This window comes from Mus musculus, chromosome 4 (assembly GCF_000001635.26).
Source record: "Mus musculus strain C57BL/6J chromosome 4, GRCm38.p6 C57BL/6J".
NCBI lineage: Eukaryota > Metazoa > Chordata > Mammalia > Rodentia > Muridae > Mus > Mus musculus.
Window position 1 is genome coordinate 120,379,885 of NC_000070.6, and position 20,777 is coordinate 120,400,661.

Sequence of the window (20,777 nt, forward strand, 5' to 3'; positions counted from 1 at the left end):
AAATGTTTTCCTCTATAAGAGTTGCTGTGGTCATGGTGTCTAGTCACAGCTCCATAAAAACCTTAAGACAGTTCATAGCCTTGTCTTGTCAGGATAAGAGTCAGTTGTATCCAGCAATAACTTGCTCATGGCCTAATCTTTTGTTAGTCTTTCCTTCCTGTCTCATGGGACTTTTTAGCTGTGTTTCTTGGGTCCATCCCTTCAGTAAACTGCTTGCATGCAAATCCTTGTTTCAGAGTTTGCTTTTGGAAACTGGAATGGAGATAAATAGAAAAGAACCATAGCTTAACCAAGATGCAACTTCCTTCCAGAGTGGTCCAGCCTTATGTAGTGTAGGACTAAGACAACTGCATAAAGTCTTCCAGTGCTGCCCCTACTCCAGCCAACTCACACATCTTTCAAATAGAAAGAAACAGGCCAAGGGCCAACACACTCATTTGCATTAAAGATGTTTCTCCAAGGCTCCTGGTTGCATTCAGTCTAGAACTACTGAGAGTGTGGCTTTATTCTAAGAGGCCATGCACCTAATTAAAGGATAGATTTTATTTGCTAAGGAAAGTGAGGTTAGGTACTGGGAAGCAAGTAGCATTGTATGGCCCTAGCAGCTCAGGGATGCAGGTTGGAAAGTGCTATAGAGGGGTTCCGGAACGGAGGGATTGCCAGAGAAGCAAAATTAAAGCGGCAAAGACTAAGACTTTTGCAGGATTAAAGGGGGATTTGAAATGCATACTCAAGGATGAATGAGAAAAAGAAAAGTAAGTCTACACTTTGCCTGGTGAAGCCGTTCAAGGCCACACTTCCTCATTCTTCATGTGGATGCCCTGTGCTGAGCCACTCAGACTCTTGAGCAGTGACCGCTGACTTCTCAACTCTGAGCTCCATGATGTCCTACGAAAGCTTGAAATCAGCCACCACGGAGAGAGACTGCACATTATCCTCAAACACTACAGAGCTCCCCACTGCTGAGAGCACGAGGCTGTGTTGCAAGAGTGAGTCACTGGCTGGAAGGCATGAACTCTCTGGGATGAGTGTGGGATTTGGAAGCAGTGGCCTTGGTTGGAGCCAACTCTCAACTATATCCCGTTGGGAAATGATTTAACTTCTTCCACTCAGTGTGATACAAAGCTAGGTCTGAGAGGGTGGCTGTGAATACTTCGTCTGCCAAAAGTGTGCCTCCCCCTTCCCAGAAGCAGAATGGCCTGACTCACGGTCCCCAGAGACCCTCCCTTCTTAGAAGCAAAAGAGTGAAACCTCTGGCTACAGATTTCGCCAGGTTCCTGGTCTCTCCTCTTCCTGAAAGGTCTCTACCGCCACCTATTGTTCATCATTTGTTTCTGCAGGCCAGCCTTTCTGGGGAGAATTGCTTGCTCCTGAAATGGCCTTAAGAAGAGCACTCAGCTAGATGGAGCCAAAGACACATTAGCTGTCCTAACAGTCACTGTCTGGCCTGTCAACAAAGCCTGCTCCCTGTTGCCCTCCAGCTCCCGCTGTGTGCCAGCCTTGCTGTGCATCCTGAGAGCAGAGGGCAGAAGGCAGGGACCCGTGTCTTCAGCATTCATGCCCCTTCTGGTGCAACCATTCTAATTCAGTCCTTAAGATGCAATGTGCCCTTATTCCTTATCTGGAAAATGGAAGCTGAAACCAGGAAGTAACATTCATTTAAGGTTACTAAAGCTACTAGGTGAGCAATTGAAGTAAGATTTGGTTTTAGAACCTCTTTCTACAAGTCCAAGTATCTAAAAAAATTATTATTATCATTATTATTATTATTATTGTGTCTGTGGCATGTGTGTGCACATGTGCTTATGTACAGCACACAATATGGAGGCCAAAGGACAACTTGCAGATATCAGTTCTCCGCTATCTTGTGGGCTCTGGGAATTGAACTCGGATTGCCAGGCTCATTGGTAAGTGCCTTTACCCTTTTACCCCGTGAGCCATCTCTCTGGCCCAAGTCCAAGACTGCTCTTTTCCCCACAATTGCATCTATCACAAACTAGGCATTGAGATGCGCAGTGGGTCTATGTATTAGGCTCTTTTAAAATAAGGAAGCAAAGAGGTCACTAAGCAGGGTCAGGAGACCCACACCCAGGGTCACATTGTCTCATTAGAACTGGCGAGTAATCTTAGTGACCCTCAGTGGTATTCAACGTCACCAGGAAAAAAGGACCGGGTCAGATGGTCTCAAAGGTTACCATAAACATGTGGTTGTGACCTCCAAAGATACTGGCAGGATAAACCAGTCTTTGTTATTTCATAGATGTGCCACCATGGGCAAGTTATTCATCTTGGCATACATTTTCCTCTCTTCAAAAATAAGAACGTGAAAGTCTTCATCTGAAAGAACCTCTGCAAACTGTTTAGTTCCTAATAGATGGTAATTTGTGTTCATTTAAAAAAAATACATTGGGCCTGCATGCTACTTAATTCCTTTTGTTAAGCCACCGAGACTGACCACGTGAAAGCCTGGCTCACTACAGGCAGGGCTGTGTTAATTCCTGCAAGGTAAATCTGCACCACTATTGCACACAGAGCTGCAGACAAAGCAGCTGTTGAAGTCATCTGTTTGACATGCACATTCCTCATAAGATCACCAGGATTTACAATGTCAATAAAATTTGACATTCTTAAGACAAAGCGATCCCCAAAGAGCATTGTTCTACCCTAAGTTTCATCGTTTATGATACCTTTGCTATGTGGAAACTTAAATCCTAAACTGGGCTATTACTGTGAGGTCCAGTTTGTGAAGCTGGGACTACACTAGCCAGTACTCACAAAGACCCTTATTGTGTGCCAGGTCCTAAGTAGGTTTCCATATAACTAAGTTAACAAATGCAGTGTGAATTAGCAAAGGGACAAGATACTGGCTCCTCCTGGATCACAAATGACAGGTATCAGGCTAGGGAGATAATTTAATAGACAAAGTACCTATCTTGAAACCATAATGACCTAAGCTCTATCCCCAGAACCAAGATAAACAAGAGCCCGTGTGATGGCATGTGTTTGTAATACCCGATCTAGGGAGCTGGAGATAGGTGGATGGAGCTCTGGAGCTGCCACCAGCTAGCCTAGCCCACTTGGCAAGCTCAGGCCACTGGGAGTCCCTGTCTCAAAGCACTACGACCACAGATAATACAAGATGAAAAATGAAAAACAACAGCCGTGAGTCCATCTTCATGACTGCCCAACATTGCCTTTACATACTTGGAGATTTGGGCTCTACTCTAAAATTTTCTTTGCTTGGTAGGTGACATGATGATAGTGTTCTTCTGACCCATACCTCCATGGTCATGACATCTGAGATTGCATGGTGAACTCATACTTCAGACATCTTGACACTCCCCACCCCATTCCTTAGCAGGTCCTTTCTCCCAGACCATCTTCTGGCAGTGTTTTGTCTACTTTGCTAGGTTTACTTAGATACAAATGTGATGTCATTAGTATCTGCTTTTCACCTCTACTTGATAACTGTCCTCTAAACACAGACAGGGCTTTCTTCTTCTTGTTGCCTCCAAAACAAAGCACAAAAACCTGCTCAATAAATGTGTACAGAATTAACCCATCAAATGTACCAGAAATCACAGGCTTTACACAAATCTAGGCTTGCCAGATGAGGGAAGAAGAGCTAGCCACTAGGAGACCTTGTTGCTGCTTGTGTCTCAGGTTAAGCTGCTGTGTAACTGTAGAGAAATTGTATCCCCTCTCTGGGCCTGAGACAGTTGAGCCATATCATTTCTTATATTTTGGTTGTGAGTCTAGCCTTTAATGGCTGAACTCTCTCTCCAGCCTGGACCAGATCATTTCTAAGGTGTGCCTCAAGCTCCTCTCGAGGCATGGTCTTGAGGGACCCCTGCCTCAGGCACTTGGGCAGGCAGAGATGGAGCCACTGGAGGAAGCAGCTGGGAGCAGTGGCTGAAACTGGCCATCACCCAAGGGCAGAATGGCAAGATATAAGGCTGAGATGATGGGACTCCACTACTGGGAAGTGTAGTATGTCAGCTACTGCTACTGCTGGGCAACCAGGCCAGGAGACCTCCGGGTACCCAGAACCCTAGTGGGGGAAAAGCTGGGAAAACAGAAAAGGCAGCACAGTCCCGAGACAGCCATTTCCACCTACCAGACAGCCATTCGTCCACACACCACACTTCCTCATCCACCCAAGTACTTCTTCTCAGGTGTCCCGAGTGAGGAGCTCTGAGGGCATTAGAAGAAGAAACTGAGGGGTTGGGGGCATAGCTCCAAGGTGTAGCATTTTCCCAGCAAGTCGGAGACTCGAAATTCCATCCTGTACTGGGGGCAGGGCTGGGGAGAAACAGAAGAGGAAAGAAAAGAAGGGAGGGGAAGGATGGAAGGCAAGAAACGGAGGTGTAAGGGAAGAGAGCCACCTGTTCTCAGGCACACTGGGGAGTCACTAGAAAGCCTGCAGCTCAAGACCATCACCCTCTCAAACTCCACAGAACTGTGCTGATGAACATGGCTGCGAGTCAGAGCCTGGACAGGGTGTGCCAGACCAGTCAACAGCAACAGCACTTCCGGACCAAGAAGGAAGACTTAGGGTGTTCCTGGACTTTCTATTGACATGTCCCCTGACACTGGTTTGTTTGTTTGTTTGTTTGTTTGTTTGTTTGTTTTTAGACAGGGTTTTACTATGTAACTGGCCTGGCCTTAGACTCAACAGAGATCCACCTGCCTCTGGAGAGCTAGGACTAAACGTGTGCACCACCACGGACCTGGCCAGACTCTGTCATTTGTGCAACAGCATGAATTGGAAAAGCCACTCCTCCATAAAACAGAGACAAAGGTCTTCCCAGAGTCACCATGGGGCTGAGATGTGGTGAAGTGTGCGATTGTGCCTAAGACCTCAGCTGATGCCGTGGGAATATGGAGGAAAAGGTGGCCATGCCAAGGGTTTGCTGGCCCAGCACTCATGGCCAGGCTGCGGGATCCTCCTAGGGAATATTCAGGAGTTCACAGAACACCAAGACAGATAAAATTGTTATTATTACAATACATAGAGACAAACGATATCATCTTGTAACTGCCTGAGCACTGACAGGGACCAGAACACTGGTCAAGATTATTAAAACGATCAAACATCTCCTCCCCTGAGCAAAAGGGGTGTCTCCAGGGCTCTACCAATTACAGCTTCAGCCCTGCTCCAGTCTTCCCTCTCTTAGATAAAAATTAAAAAGACCACTAACTATAGAGTTACCTCCACCCTCTGCCAGCACACGCTCCCATGGTGTGCCCTGGCCTTTGTACAGTGTGGGATCACGCAGCTTTGACTACAGGATGTGTTTCTGGGAAGCCTTGGTGTGAAATGTTAGAAAAGATTTAAATGGTAGATGCTCATCCCTGTGCCATATAATAATGGAGGAACAGATAGAAACTTGCACATATACACTTTTTTTTGGTCACAAGATCTTTTCTTTAGATTATACAGAGTGGGTAAATTACTAACCTGGGGATTAGAGACATGGAGCCCCTGGTCTAACCAGTCTCTAGCAAAATCTGGGCAATCACTTCCATGGGCAGGAAAAGAAAGCAGGACAAGGAGAGGTGAATATTTGTAGGAACCTATCTGCCTGCCAGTCTGTATCATTGATTCCTCCGTGACTACCCTGGAGGTAGAGTACTATATCTGTCTCCCAGCTAGGAGACAAGGAAGTAAGTCCACAGAGTTAAGTGTGGAGGACATGCCAAGCAGGACTGTGCCCTCATTCCCTGCCTGCTCTATCCAGGCTGTGAGCACCTCCACACCCAGAAAGAAGGGATGAGAGAGCTGGCCCACCCTTTCCAGGCAACCCAACTGCCTCAATGCAGCCTCCCCCGGCCCTATACATAACCCACAGGCTAACAGGTAACACTGTTCTGAGGACAGCACCCTTGTCCTTCATGAATTCTCACTCTGTAAAGAAACTGGGTCCAGAGGAAGTGAGGCCCTGCTTCTGTCTGGGTTTCCACCAATGGGAGGGGAGCCAGTTGCTTCTACTTTGTCCAGTGTTAAGGGAAGGCCTAGCGATAGCTACATCAGCCTTGGTGTATGACTCTCCACTGTAGATGTCAGCAAATGCTACAGACAGGATTCCTTTGTCCTTTTTTACTTTGGGTTGTTAAAAAAGGCTCAATTTTCAAACATTTGCCAGCACACCATTGGCTTCTTCTCTCCACAGGAGAAGGGATAATAAGTATGAGTGGGGTTGCTTGGGAAGAACTCCTGTCAGAGAACAGGCAAACTGTGAATTTTCCATTAATATTCATGTGGTCTGTGACTGTAGGTATCAGAACCACCAGAGGATCCTAGTGACAATGTTTGCTGGGCTGTTCTGAGCCAGGAGCTTATAGAGGGGGACCCTGGGATCTGCATTTTCTACCAGGTCTCCTAAGATGATACTTTGGTGTCTGAGTTTGGTTGTCACAACATTTTTTATCCACTCTGTCATATCAAGGGACACCTCAGCTACACACAGAAAAGGTTAGACCATCAAAGAAGATAAAATTCTGTCTCTATTTCCAGAATGCCTGCCGTATGCTAGCTGAAGGTAGGGGAAGCTAGAGTCTCCATCTTGGTTCTATTCCTCTGAGGTGATGTTAGAAACCCAGTGATGCACAGACGTTGGAATCAGACAGACTCCTGCCCACATCACCTTTAGAACTTTAGGGGTGAGTTTGCCTGCTAGATCTTCTGAAAGGATCTATTATAATACATGGAAATGCATGGGAGACTCTTAGTTGGTTAAGCCGTTTGAAGGTAGAAGAACTAAGTTAGAGCCTGGATCTAATTAATTTGATGTGTGTAATAAAAGATAAGTCCCCTAACCTCTCCAGGACTCTGTTTCTCCCTCTATAAAACCAGCCTCAGAGGTTTGAGAAAACCAAGCAGAATGCAGTGAAAGCTAACTGCTTACATAGCACTGGGTAGATGTCCTTTCCTCAGCTAGCTCATTCTTGCTAGTGGCTCTTCTCAGCGTTCTGAGGACTGTCTCTGGCTGTGCTGAAAATTACTAAGTATTTCTTGTTGAGCAGGGATTTTAAATGTGAATACTGAATATAAACCCTAAGTGTCAGGGTTCTCCAGAGAAGAGAACCAATAGGGAAGATGGGCAGAAGAATAACAGGACAGACAGACAGACAGACAGACAGACAGACTAGTAAGGTCTTGGATGCTGAAGAGCTCCACACTCCACTGTGTAATATCTGGAGACACAGGACTCCTACTTGTGTAGCTCATTTCAGTCCAGATCTTAAAGTCTGAGGAACAAGAGCACCAAAGGCAGGAGAGTGTCAGTGTCCCAGCTCCGAGTAATCTCCCTCTGCCTCTCTGTTCTCTTCTGACCCTCAACAGCATGCACGCTGCCCAGACACACTGGGGAGGGGCAGGGCAGAGGGTGGGGGTGGCTCTGCTTTAGTCAATCCTAATACTGGTCTCCTCTGGAAACACCATTATAGGCATACCCAGGAATAAAACTCAATCAGGTATGTAAGCATCCTATAGGCCATCAAGTTAACACCTATCATAAGAAGGTACAAGCCACACAAAGGAAAATAAAAACAAAAAACAAGCCGGGCAGTGATGGCGCTCTTAATCCCAGCACTTGAGAGGCAGGTGGATTTCTGAGTTCGAGGCCAGCCTGGTCTACAGAGTGAGTTCCAGGACAGCCAGGGTGACACAGAGAAACCCTGTCTCGAAAAACAAAAAAAACAAGCAAACAAAAAAACCTAAAAGCACACACACAGATACACACAGCTACTAATTGGAGATTGCCACAGGGAGGCAGCATGGAGTTATAAACAAACCATTAGGCTGCTGGTCAGGAATCGAATGCACTTCTACAGCAAACTACCACAAGCTCAGAGACTTAATCCACATGCCGGTGACCTGGGTTCTGTGGGTCAGGAACAGATGGAGGCATTTTCCAGGGCTGGGGTCTCCTCTGTGCTTGGCTAGGGAGAGATCTGCTTCCATAGGGCTTGTGGTTTGGGCAGAATTCAGTTCCTCCAGTGGCAGGATGGACAGGTCAGGCTTCTTGTTGGCTGACAGGCAGGCCACCTTCAGTTCTGTTCCTTGACTAGGAGGTCTCCCATCACAGGCAGCCCAGCACATGGTAGCTGACTTCTTCAAAGCCAACAACGGCACTAAGACAGGCGTTAAGACTCTGCAAGACAGGTACCATGCTTTCATGGGAAAGGACTTTGTTACCCACTCCATCCTTCCATGTATGCTGAGTCTACCAGTTAGAAGTAAGTCTTCCCTCCCCCCTCCACACTGTCAGGGAAGGAGTGATGTAAACCTCAATTGCATAACAAAGAAGTGAGATGATAGGTGATTGACTTAACAACCTGCTCACTGCAGAAGTGGAGGTAAACCTTCTGGGGGATTTCACTGACAAAACTACTGAGCATATTTGAGGCAGAGTAAATTGTGTGTGTGTGTGTGTGTGTGTGTGTGTGTGTGTGTGTGTGTGTGTGTGACATATACATGTCCATGCCCATGTATATGTACATATATACGCTAGTTTGCCTTACTTAAGAGAAAGCCTAAAGAGAGGCAGCAGCCAATGGGATTAAATAGCACTGTAAGACTAGAATCCAGAATTTCAATTTCCACCACATTCCTACTGCTGCTAAGTCTGCTCAGTGTCAGGACTTTGGAGACGAAGATATAAACTTAGCTGACACTTAGAAGCTTAGTTCATGGGGACACTGGAATGTCTTTGGATATCTACAAAATCAATCTTAATCCTTAGACATTCAAGACTCTTGGGCTCCCTGGCCTGACTAAGAATCCTTCTCTCTTCTCTTGCTATTGTCCCCTCATAGTTGATGTGCCACCAAAGAGGACCATTGATGCTTCCAGGGGACACTCCCCTCCCTTTGCATGTTCTTCCCCAAGAATGTCCTTTTCTTTTCTCTCCTTGGAAAATAAACAAAACTGATTGTCCTTTGGGTCTCAGCTGGAATGTCACCTTCCCCTGAATTTTCCCTTAATTCTCTTAAAAACAACAACTGAACCTCTAATTCTTGTAGGCAGTATGAATCCCTCCCTCCATTCTGCTCTCAGAGTCTTGTACAGTCCCTATCATAGCTCTTTTCAAATGTGTGACACTTGTTTTTGACTCCTACTTCTCCTATGACATGAGGACCTTAAAGTGAGATTGTTAGAAAGATGTGAAATTAATTTGGCTTAAATAAGTCTATGGTGCCAGCTGGCCCTGTCAAAAGAGTACCACAGCCTCCCACTGAGCAGAGTCTCCCACAAGGCTAATGAGAGCATTTGGTTCAAAGCAGATGTTTCTAGCTCACTGCAAGTCAAGGAAAGGCTAGTTTGATCCCCATCCAATTACCCTCTGTTGTAGCTCTCTGAAAGCTTTGCTCCATTCAGGAAATCTTTGTCGACTGAATGAACAGAATGGGGTTGTCATTCAACAATGGTAATTGATATCTACCAAAGGCCGGCCCCATACTAAGAGTTCAGGTTACAGAGAAGTCAAGAAAACAAGAAAAGGGCATGAATAATCCCAAACACATTTCGTAACCCAAAACAACCTAATTCAAAGCCAGACTCAGATACTTACTGGCCATTTGACCTTGACCAAGCCACTTAACTTGACCTTTCTTAGTTAAGATAGGAAATAACAACAGCTTCACATGGATGACTTAAAGTACACACACCCAGCATTCTGCAGAAGGTCACCAAACTTTAGTGGCCTTTTCCTTTTGAGGAGAATTGAAATCACAGGCAGTCACTAACCATCATGTGCTATGATCAATGCTGTAACACTCGAAAGTGCAAGGAAAGCAAATGGAGGTGTTTGTTCTCCCAGAGATGGGGAGGGACAGCTTCCGTCAGAGGAGCTGGCAGGAATATTCCGGAGCGGGAAGGGAAGCGTAGCACAAAAGCAACATTGTCCTATACCTAGTCTCTGTCTTTGTCTGCTTCCAAATGAGGCAGCTTCTGTGCCCTGAAGTTAGCTCAGGGATAAAAACAATCTCTCTCTTCTGTGACAGATGACTGACATTTTTATTTTCGTGCCATACTGGAGAAAGTGCTTTCTCTCTCAACCAGAAATACGAAATAATCCTATTTGCAGCTGAGTTAACACTGAGAATTGAAATACATTGAATTCCCAAATTTTGATTCTAAGAAGAATGTCAAGCAAGTCTTGCCCCCAGTGTGCGTGACACATCTAGAAAAGTGTGTTAGATAGAAATTAACGCTGTGAGACTGAGGCACACGAATAACCTAGGAATCATACAGTTGCTGCAGGAATACTTGGAATTTTTTGATGTTTATATAGCCAGAGTTTCATGATCTTAGTAACTTAGATTCCCAGAATCCAAGATGATTAGAACTAAAAGGACTCTCAAAGCTAGATTCTGATGGGGAAATCAAGGCCAAGACATGGCCATGACCCATTCAGGCCCACAGAGCAAAATCCTTAACTTAACTTCCACCTCTGAGGTGCAGCCCTCTAAGCCCGACCCCGCATTCTCGCTTCTGTATGATCGTTACTTCCAAGAGACTGGTAAGTTTACAGTAGGTCTTTCTGGGTTCTACACTGCAGTCATGAATGCTCACTCAAGTAAGACAAGTTCCCTTTGGTCCAAGATCAACACTAAAATCTCCCAGACTCTTGGCAATTTCCCCAGTACTAGGACCCTGAAGGTGGCAGAAATGGACTCTAAGAGCAAGAAATGAATTTCAGAGATTTAGCTCGTTCATCTCCCTTTCTACAAAATAAGCACCTTTCTTGAATGTATTCACAAGTGCATTCAGCCCTTCCAAGGGAATGCCTGCCATTGTTTGACTACCATTCAATGAGCAGAACTCTGTCTGATCTGTCTTTTAGGAGGAAGGGGAAGGGTGACGATGCTCACTTACTGAGCACACACTTTAAATCACCTGAATGAGGAACTCCCTAGGGAAAGACTGGCCTGTGAGTATGTCTGGCAGGAATGGAAAGGTTGGCCTGTGAGTATGTCCGGCAGGAATTACATGGACTGCCTTAATCACCATGGGAAGACCTAGCCTGAAGTAGACAACAGCATTCTCTAGTTCCGAGCCTTGGACCACATAAGAGCAGAGAAAGCTCACTAAAAACTGTACAGACTCACATTGACTTCTCTCCACTCTTGCCTGTGTGCTAGCTGCTTCAAGTTCCTGCCTTGACTGGCCCCAGTAATGGAGTGTGGCCTGGAACTGTGAGCTAAAATAAGTCCTTTCTCCATTAAGTTGCTTTTTGTCAAGGTCTTTTTTTTTTTTTTTTTGGTTTTTCGAGACAGGGTTTCTCTGTATAGCCCTGGCTGTCCTGGAGCTCACTTTGTAGACCAGGCTGGCCTCGAACTCAGAAATCCACCTGCCTCTGCCTCCCGAGTGCTGGGATTAAAGGCGTGCGCCACCACGCCCGGCTTTGTCAAGGTCTTTCATCACAGTAACAAAACCAAAACTAGGGCAGCTCACATCATTTTTGTTGAGTGCTTTACAAAGTAGGTGTCTTACAGGCTGGATACCTCTTATCTAAAATACTTGGGAACAGAAGTCTCAGACTTCGGAGTTTCTTCTATTTTGGAATATTAGCATGGACTTTCCTGCTTGGGCATCCTTAATCCAAAACTCCAGAATGTGAAACTTTTAATACGTCATGTTGATGTTCAGAAGCCTGTTTCATCTTTCTCAGCTTGGGTGTGTTCTCCCCATATCTCAATTTATAAGTTTAAGACCCAAAAGGTTTTGAGAGTTTAAAGAACCGGCTCAAGTTCAACTGTGACAGGCACAAGGTTCACTGTGTATGTTCTCCGTCTTTCCTGTCTCTGGTATGCAGCTTTTTTGTACAGCCCTGGCAGCCGTCTGGGCTACAGCTTCACTTTTAAAAATCAAATATCCTGCTGAACACCTCTGATGGCTCTTGAATGCCCACTTGAGGTAAACAGTCCAAACTGTTTAGTTGAACAACCAAGACCTTTGACAATCTGGGCTCTAAGAAGACTTGACGTGCCCACTTTGCTCCACTCTTCCAGTGCCCCGAGGTTTCCCAAAAGGATGCTTTTGTGTCTTTGTGTGCATTGTGCTTGCTGCCGTCATGCCCTGCCCCTCTCTTTCTGCCTAAAGAAATCATGATTTTCCTGTAAGGCTCCTTCAAATGTTACTTCCCCAGTGAAGCTTGCTCATTCTCTTCTAGCAAAATACTCTTTTCTCTACTTTCTCTAGTATGTTCTATGGCTTTCTGAAGAGCCTCTTTGGCCTTGTCTTGGTCCTTGAGGTCTACAAGCCTCAAGGACAGGTATTGTATTTTATTTTTCTTTGAATCCTCAGTTCCCAGTGCCCAATAGCATCAACATTTATAGAAGTAAAAGCAAACAGGATTAATCCTTCCTCATGTTAGTTTTCGGCTTTTTGAAGACTTAAGGCCTTGCCATACTTCACTCTTAATTATGCTGGATAAATAGTCTCAAATAGTTCATCTATTTCTTAGAAAGTCTCATGTCCAGGTTTCTCAGCTGGTTACTTGCTTCCAGGTGTCAACTGGTTACTATTCTTCTTTCTATATATGACACCAAGATTAACACTTGATGGCCCAGACATAGCACAGCCAGGAGAGTGTGAGGACTCTGATTTGTGACCTGGACGGAGTACTCCCTGTACCATGGCCCTTTGGGATTCTGCTCCTGTTCTATTTTCTCTCACTCCTCAGTAAGCTGGTAAGGTAGGTGTTCTTTCTCCTGTTTTAAAGCTGAAGATCCAAGCCATCTGGTTAACATCACAAGCCCAGAGCACAGTGAGCCCTCGGTCAACCGATAACTGTAGATCATCTTAACATCAACTGCTGTCGAGGTATTATTTTTTTTTTCCAGTTACCAGCTAGCAGCAGTCTTCAGGGCAACCAAGGACAAAAGGGATCCGTGTCTTTAGAAGGGTACAAAACCAAAGCACAGAGAAAAGGCACGTTGGATTAATGACCAGCTGCCCAGCAATAACAGCCTTGATCTAAGAGCTTAGGCAGCGCCTGGAGTTTCTCAACCACATGGCTTCCTGGAACTATTTTTATTTGGTATTTTATAAGAGGAGAGAGACAGAAGTGTTTTAGATAAAGAGTGAGGCCCAGGGCTCAGCCTGTCTCTACAAAGCACTCATGTTATCAGAGTCTACATATCAAATGGGTTGGTGTTACTCAGAGACAATAAGGAAACTGCTTCTCTGGCCTGTGGCTTGGGAGGGAAAGGATCCTGCTGTGTACCTCCATTCCATAAACATCTACTAAGCAACAGTACTATTCCAGGTGTGAGGTGCTGGGGACAGAGTCTCTCTGAGCATAGCAGAAGACAGAAACAACAGACAACACATTTTAGTTAAGCAATGGAAGTATGTGTCCAGGCTACCAGGGCAGCAAGGGGAGAGCCATTTACCCCATCTCTAGGTGAGGATGCAAGAGACATTCAACATTTCCAGGGAAGGCACTCCTCATTCATGTGTAGGCGTTAACCCAGTGAAGACAGCTGAAAGAAGAAAAGTTCCAGGTATGGCAAATGCAAAACTGGAATGAAGTTTGCTTGAGTGTGGGAGGAATTACAAGCAGCTCGAGGTCGATAGTTCAAGAGTCTGGGGAGGTAGGCAGGTTTAAGTGTCTGGTGTGTGTTAAACCTTGTGAACTTTTTACATGCTTTATTTCTGAACATTACCTTACCATATGACCTTACTGTATCTCTTTGGACCTCACTGGTAAAATGAAGACTAGTAAATTCTAATGTACCACTTAATATGGTACTCTTGAGTTAAGACATTCAAATCATATGCTCTGTCTACCAAGTTTACTGGTTAACTTAAGTGACATTTGAGCATTGTGGTGGTCTTGTACCCAGAAGTTGTAGGCAGAGTATTCCAGAGGACTCTGTTAGGCTTAAAGCTATTTACCTCTACCTGTAGAATTTGGAAAATGTAGATCATAATTCCTGCCTATAAGATTCACTGTGATAAGAAGCCATTGGAAAGAGTCAGATGGTGAGCTGTGGTTACTGAGAGCTAGGAGAAAGCCTGGCTGGCTTGGAGGACAGGTCAAAGCCTCTTAAAAGAGAGAGATTGAGGGCTGGAGAGATGGCTCAGTGGTTAAGAGCACTGACTGCTCTTCCAGATGGTCCTGAGTTCAATTCTCAGCAACCACATGGTGGCTCACAACCATCTGTAAGGGGGGATCTGATGCCCTCTTCTGGTGTGTCTGAAGACAGCTACAGTGTACTCACATATAATCAATCAATCAATCAATCAATCAATCAATCTGAGAGAGAGAGAGAGAGAGAGAGAGAGTGTGTGTGTTAGTTTGCATTGTGGTAGGCCATAGGATGCCAGGAGAGACTAATCAGGGGCATTCCAGGCAAAAACTAGAACCTGGAAAAATTAACCAAACACCACATACGTTTGCTCCCTGCATCTGCCCACCCCACTGCCCACCCCCCTGCTCACTCCTTCTATGTTTGGAATTCCCAGCCGACATCTGAGATTCTCCACAACTAGCTCATGGTTCTAGGTCTCCTCTACCTGGACCCTCAGTTCTGCCCACATAGATCCACTTGTCACCTTCTAATTGAGCTTTTTTTTTTTCCATTTTTTATTAGGTATTTAGCTCATTTACATTTCCAATGCTATACCAAAAGTCCCCCATACCCACCCACCCCCACTCCCCTACCCACCCACTCCCCCTTTTTGGCCCTGGCGTTCCCCTGTACTGGGGCATACAAAGTTTGCGTTTCCAATGGGCCTCTCTTTCCAGTGATGGCCGACTAGGCCATCCTAATTGAGCTTTTTAATTTTGCGTTCCTTATTATAAATTCTCCACACAAGGCCCCGCTCCCTTAACTCCACCCCAAGCCCCCAATCAAGTTTTCTTCCTAATTGTTGAATGTCCATTTAAAATCCCACCTTGTCTTTGTAACCCTTCTTGGGTCTCTCTTCTACACATAACAGCATTTTGATTACATGCCTGTTGTACTTACATTTTCCTGTCTTACTTCATAGTCTGTCTCCACTGTCTCCTTGAGAAACACATGCTGCTCTAACATCTCCCCCAAGGGACTTACACATGGAGCCACTCAGTAGTAACTGAGAGGATCAGGTTCTCAGTAAAAGTGTGTGCTCTGAGCTCCCTAAACTCAGGCATGCGTATTGGCAGTCCCAGCCACATTCAGTTCCAGCATTAGAATCCAGTTAGCTTTTGACAGAGGATGTGTCTGCATGTTTCTTATGGGAGCCTGAGGATGAAGCTGGCTGAGAGGTATGGAGTAGAGAAATGGGGATGGGTCTAATGGGTGTAATAAAAAATAAAATCGAGGTTATGGTAGCACAAGCCTATAATCTCAATACTAGGAACACAGAGGCAGAGGGATCATTAGTTCAAGGCAACCTAGGCTGCACAGAGAGTTCAAGGGCAGCCTACAAACTTGGAGAGTACTTCCAAACAAAACAATCCATTCTAATGGTCCCACAAAGAATACTTGAGAGCCACTGTTTGGTCACATTTACCAAATTGTGATGTAGATACACTGTTCTTACTTTATAGATGAGCAGACATTGAGAGACTTGGGGCTTGGAGAGGCATTAATAAAGTACTTGTCCTTGTCCTGTGGTATATCATGGAGTCAGCGCTAATGCATGCTCCGCTGTGTTGGACCTGCCAGGTCACATCACGGTTTTCTGTGAGGAGACTGTAGGTTCAGAGTTCCCAGTAAATCAGATTTTAAAAATGTCCAACCCTCCTCCTTCAGGTCCAAATTTGGAAAGCAGATGATAGGTCTAAACTGCCCTTGTAATGACCTCAGACAGCTTCAAAGAAGAAAAGCAGTCACAAAAGACACATAGGAAGATGTGAGCTGGGCATTTTCAGAATCCTGAGGGAGGCCAGTTCGTGTCCAGGCCTTTCCCTCCCCCACTCCCTTTCTTTAAGGACCAGAAGCCATGCTTTTCTGCTGCCTTTGGCAGCTCTGCCCTGAGATCATCAAGAGTATAGTCAAAGTAAAATGCTGACTTTCAGTTGACAATAACACAACGGTCACTCCTGTTTGCTGTTCTCCAAGAAGGCTCTGCCAAGTTTAATTCTTTAATGTAATACACATAGCATGGCTTCCTAGCATCCCCCAACCTGCCCCCACTTTTTTTTAAAGAGCTTGCATCTTGATGAATTTCTCTCATTCCCTCATTCCCCATTGCCCCTGTTTTTACTTATGTCCCCAAGGTCACAGCATCTGTCCAGTTTCACTCTCCAGTTGCTTCCTGGGCTTTAAAGCCCATTGATCTCCTTAAAACAAAACAAAACAAAACAAACAAACAAACAAGCTCCAAACATTAAACAATTAATGACATCTAAGATGCCTGTATCCTGGGATACTAAATGGATTATAAATGAAACTCGTGTGTCCAAGAAAACCTGCCTCACTTAAAATATTACAATGTAATACATTTCATATGCGGGAGCTTACTAAATGGTCACTCAGAGAAGGGACCAGTGAGCCTCTTTTTACTTTTGTAAAAAGACATGTCAGAGATGTTTTGAGCTGGGTCTGAGAGAAAAACAGGGAGCAAAAGGACAATATGTAGTTTTATTTACCTTTTAGCAAAGTAGTAAGGAGTCCTCCTTGCCCCTCCGTGAGCACTGGAGCTACACGTGGGAATGAGGAGCCTGGCTCTCAAGCAGCCTTCAGCCTAGAAAAAGAGGTTACAAACATAGCCAGTTCACAGGAGATGAGAGAAATTCAAAGCCTACAGGTTATGTAAATGTGCGAGAGGCCCTGTTGATGACAGAGAACTCATGGCAAGGACCTTAAAGCAGTTCTCAGTTAACAGTGAGCAACAACCATAAAGAAATGCAATCTACCAACAACCCGAAGGTGCTGGAAGCAGACCTTTCCCTCACTGAGGCTCCGGATGCCTTGATTTCAGCCTTGGACCCACTGAGCAGAGAACCCAGACCCACCCGTCGGAGTTCTGACCTCCAGAGCTCATCAGTAGGCATTGTTTGAAGCTGCTAACTTGCGTTAGCTGCTCATGCAGCAACAACATTGTTGCCATAGCTATTTACGCATTTGCTTCCTGACAAGGAGTGCCTCGGATTCAGGTTGTAACTATCCCTGTAACCTAGGCACTCAGTACTAACTAAATTTCCACTGAAGGAGCCAGTAAGCCTCGGAGATGCAGATCAATACTCAGACACATTGTGTCTACTCTGCTTTCCCAAGGATGAGAGTTACTGACCTTACATAGAAGGATCCTTGGACAGAGAACAGCACCCATCCTCCTTCCAAGAGGATATTCCAGGCCCCGCCCCACAGTAAAAGAAGTAATCAGCTTTGAGTGCCCCAAGCACGGATTGGATGGATCTTTTCTAAGGTGCTCTGCTGACAGAGGCACCAACCATCAGTACCTGTCTTATGGCACAAGAGCTACCAGTTTTTTTTTTGTTTTTTTTTAACTTTTTCTCCTTGCAACCTGTTCTTGCCTGAAAAACCTTTATGTGACCTTGGATCAGTCTATAAAATAAGCATACAAATCAAACGTTGACATCATAAATTTGTTTTACAGCAATGCTTCGCTAAACATAATTTTATCATTTATCAGAGATAAAAAAAGCAAGACAGGTATGCTCATTTTTGTAGAAATAGTTAAATCTCAGCTGAGTATTTGAAGCTATATAAAGGTGGGAAGAGAATCAACTCCACCTAGTTGTCTTCTAGCCTCCACACGCACACTGTTGAACGTGTGCCTCACTCCCATCCCACGTGCATGTCCCCCACATCCCAGGCCCCGCAGAGGTTGGGTTCTGAATGATATTTATATCCATGGCAATCTTGGCAGAGCTGAAGTCTCAGGACTTTTACTTCCCCATATATATGCCTATATATGACATCTTTTGTGGCTAAAGTAGAGCCTTTTAAAAAAATTTTTATTAGCCTTTTTTTTTTTTTTTTTTTTTTCGAGACAGGGTTTCTCTGTGTAGCCCTGGCTGTCCTGGAACTCACTTTGTAGACCAGGCTGGCCTCGAACTCAGAAATCTGCCTGCCTCTGCCTCCCGAGTGCTGGGATTAAAGGTGTGTGCCACTACACCCGGCTTAGACATTTTTTTTAATTTACATTTCAAATGTTATCCCCTTTCCTGGTTTCCCCTGCAAAAATCCCCCATCCTTTTCCCCCCTTCTCACTAACCCACCCACCCACTCCTGCTTCCTGACTCTGGCATTCCTCTATACTGGGGCATAGAACCTTCACAGAACCAAGGGCCTCTCCTCCTATTGATGACCAACTAGGCTATCCTCTGCTACAATATGCAGCTGAAGCCATGAGTCCCACTCTTTGGTTGGTGGTTTAGTCCTTGGGAGCTCTGGGGGGTACTGGTTAGTTCATATTGTTGTTCCTCCTATGGGGCTGCAAACCCCTTCAGCTCCTTGGGTACTTTCTCTAGCTCCTTCATTGGGGACTCAAAGTAAAGCCTTTTATTCAAAAGTTGAACTCTGTTTATTGATCTCTAGAAATATTTTATACTGTTTTTAACATGAAAAGTATAACTATACTATGAAAATTCCGTGACATGTGAGCTTCCTATGCTGTAAAGTTCTACTCTTGATTCCTTCTGTCTGTTCAGGTGGTTTTTTTGAGACAGGCTGGCCTAGAGCTCATTATGAAGCCAAGGACAGACAGCCTTGCACTTCCCATCCTCCCGCCGTCACCTCCCAAGTGCTGGGATAACAGGTGTGTGCCATCGTACCCAGCACGATTTGATTTTTCTTTCAACAATTCAAAATGTAAGAACAAAGCGGGGGACATGGGTCAACAGGTGAAAGCATTTTCTGTGCAAGCCTGACAACCCGAATTAATTCCCCAGGTCCGAGTAAAATGTTGGCTGTGCTGGTGACCTCAGGGGTAGAGACAGGGGAGTGAGCTGGACGTTCTCAAGTCAGCTAGCCTGCAGTACTCAGCAACTGCAGCAGTAGAAACAGCGGCAGAGAGCCTGCCTCAAATAGGGTGGAGGGAGAGAACCAACTCCTGAAAATTGACCTCTGACCTCTACAGTACACTGTGGCACATGTGTGTCTACTCTACTCCTCTTCTTCCCCTCTTTCCTCTTCCTTCCTCCTGCATACACAATAAATAAGTAAATGACAAAATTTCAAAAGTTTAAAAGCCAAGCCATTTTGAGTCTCTGTCCAATTGGTCGATGATCCTGCTCCAGAACTTATTACTGGTCTTCTACCACATAGTCAGTCATTTGGATGGAAATAGTTATGAATTGCCTACCAGGTTCTGTTGCAGATGAGGCACTGATTAAAAACATCCTTTTTTTTTTTTTCCGAGACAGGGTTTCTCTGTGTAGCCCTGGCTGTCCTGGACCTCACTCTGTAGACCAGGCTGGCCTTGAACTCAGAAATCTACCTGCCTCTGTCTCCCAAGTGCTGGGATTAAAGGCGTGTGCCACCAAAAAACATTCTTTTTTTTTTTTTTTTTTCTGTTAGCAAGAATTTTATTGAGTATTTTTGCACCTATATTCATAAGGGAAATTGGTCTGAAGTTCTCTATCTTTGTTGGATCTTTCTGTGGTTTAGGTATCAGAGTAATTGTGGCTTCATAGAATGAGTTGGGTAGAGTACTTTCTACTTCTACTTTGTGGAATAGTTTGTGAAGAATTGGAATTAGATCTTCTTTGAAGGTCTGATAGAACTCTGCACTAAACCCATGTGGTCCTGGGTTTTTTTTTTTTTTTTTTGGTTGGGAGACTATTAATGACTGCTTCTATTTCTTTAGGGGATATGGGACTGTTTAGATCGTTAACTTGATCCTGATTTAACTTTTGTATCTGGTATCTGTCTAGAAATTTGTCCATTTTGTCCAGGTTTTCCAGAAAAAAAACCATTCTTTTAAGAAACTAATTGTATATGGAGGAAAAATAAATCATGTTACCCAGTGACAAGACAAAAAAGTCTTAAATGCCCTTAGAGAAGATCAGAAGATTGGAGGGCAGGCTGTGAGAGCCAATGAGAGATGGGAAAATCATCTCGAATTCCAACAGTGGTTGAGAAAGGAGGCTCTTAACAGGACTGCTCAGGTTCCTTTGTGTGGCCACCACTTACCTGGACAGCTCTCACTTATTTTTGTGCTTCGGTTTTCTTATCTATAAAATATGAATCCTTTCACTACTTACTGGACAGGTTTGTTGTGAGAAGTCAGTGTCCCACAGTGAGTTAAGACAGGACAGGTGAAACACCTAATGAGTGCCTGACTTATAGTAAACAATGGGAAATGCTTTGATATTCAACATCATGGAAGACTGCTTGAAGACAGTATTGAATCAAGTGGGGACTTAGACACACGGTGACAGAAAGAAAAGCGTACTAAGACAGAAAGTTTATGGGAAAGCTTGGAGTACTCAGAGGACAAATTAGAAACACGTCAATCAAAGAAGAAGAAAGAAGGATAGTGGGAAATAAATTGAGAAAGGAAGACTGTGGTTATACCATGGAGAGCCTTGAATGCCAGGCTGAGAAGTTTGGATTGTGGCCCGTTGCTAATGAGGTCTTATTAAGTTTTATGAACTAGGAGACACACTGCCAGGATCTGGCAGCTGTGGGCGGCAAGTTGGAGAGAACACAATCTGGATTTAGGTTACAACCCCTATAGCTACTTTATTGGACTTGGCTAAGTAAAGGAAGTCATTTCAAAACCACTACTATGGTTTGCATCTTAAATGTCTCCTAAAAGTTAATGTGTTGAAGGCTTGGTCCTCAGTATAGTGTTCAGAGGTGGG

The 20,777-nt window shown here is 44.7% G+C and overlaps 1 long non-coding RNA gene across 7 annotated transcripts in view, besides 1 other annotated feature; it reads right to left on the bottom strand.

The window, feature by feature from the left end:
• The window catches only part of Gm36574, a 78,075-nt gene extending 60,783 nt beyond the window's left edge, over positions 1–17,292 (bottom strand). For 6 of the 7 annotated variants that reach the window (XR_868086.1, XR_001784418.1, XR_001784419.1 and 3 more), the window contains exons 1-3: positions 17,237–17,292; positions 16,593–16,687; positions 7,798–8,156 (exon numbers count right to left, since the gene is read on the bottom strand). This is a non-coding gene — a long non-coding RNA (predicted gene, 36574). Of the gene's footprint in view, positions 1–7,797; positions 8,157–14,985; positions 15,093–16,592; positions 16,688–17,236 lie in introns of those variants that run through there. The other variant, XR_001784417.1, reaches the window with a different exon arrangement.
• Positions 11,719–14,062: an enhancer, noted in NCBI's record as "VISTA enhancer mm145". NCBI's record gives its function as "enhancer in: heart[8/8] | other[7/8]" and the evidence as "EXISTENCE:transgenic organism evidence [ECO:0001131][PMID:17130149]".
• Positions 17,293–20,777: the final 3,485 nt, after the last annotated feature.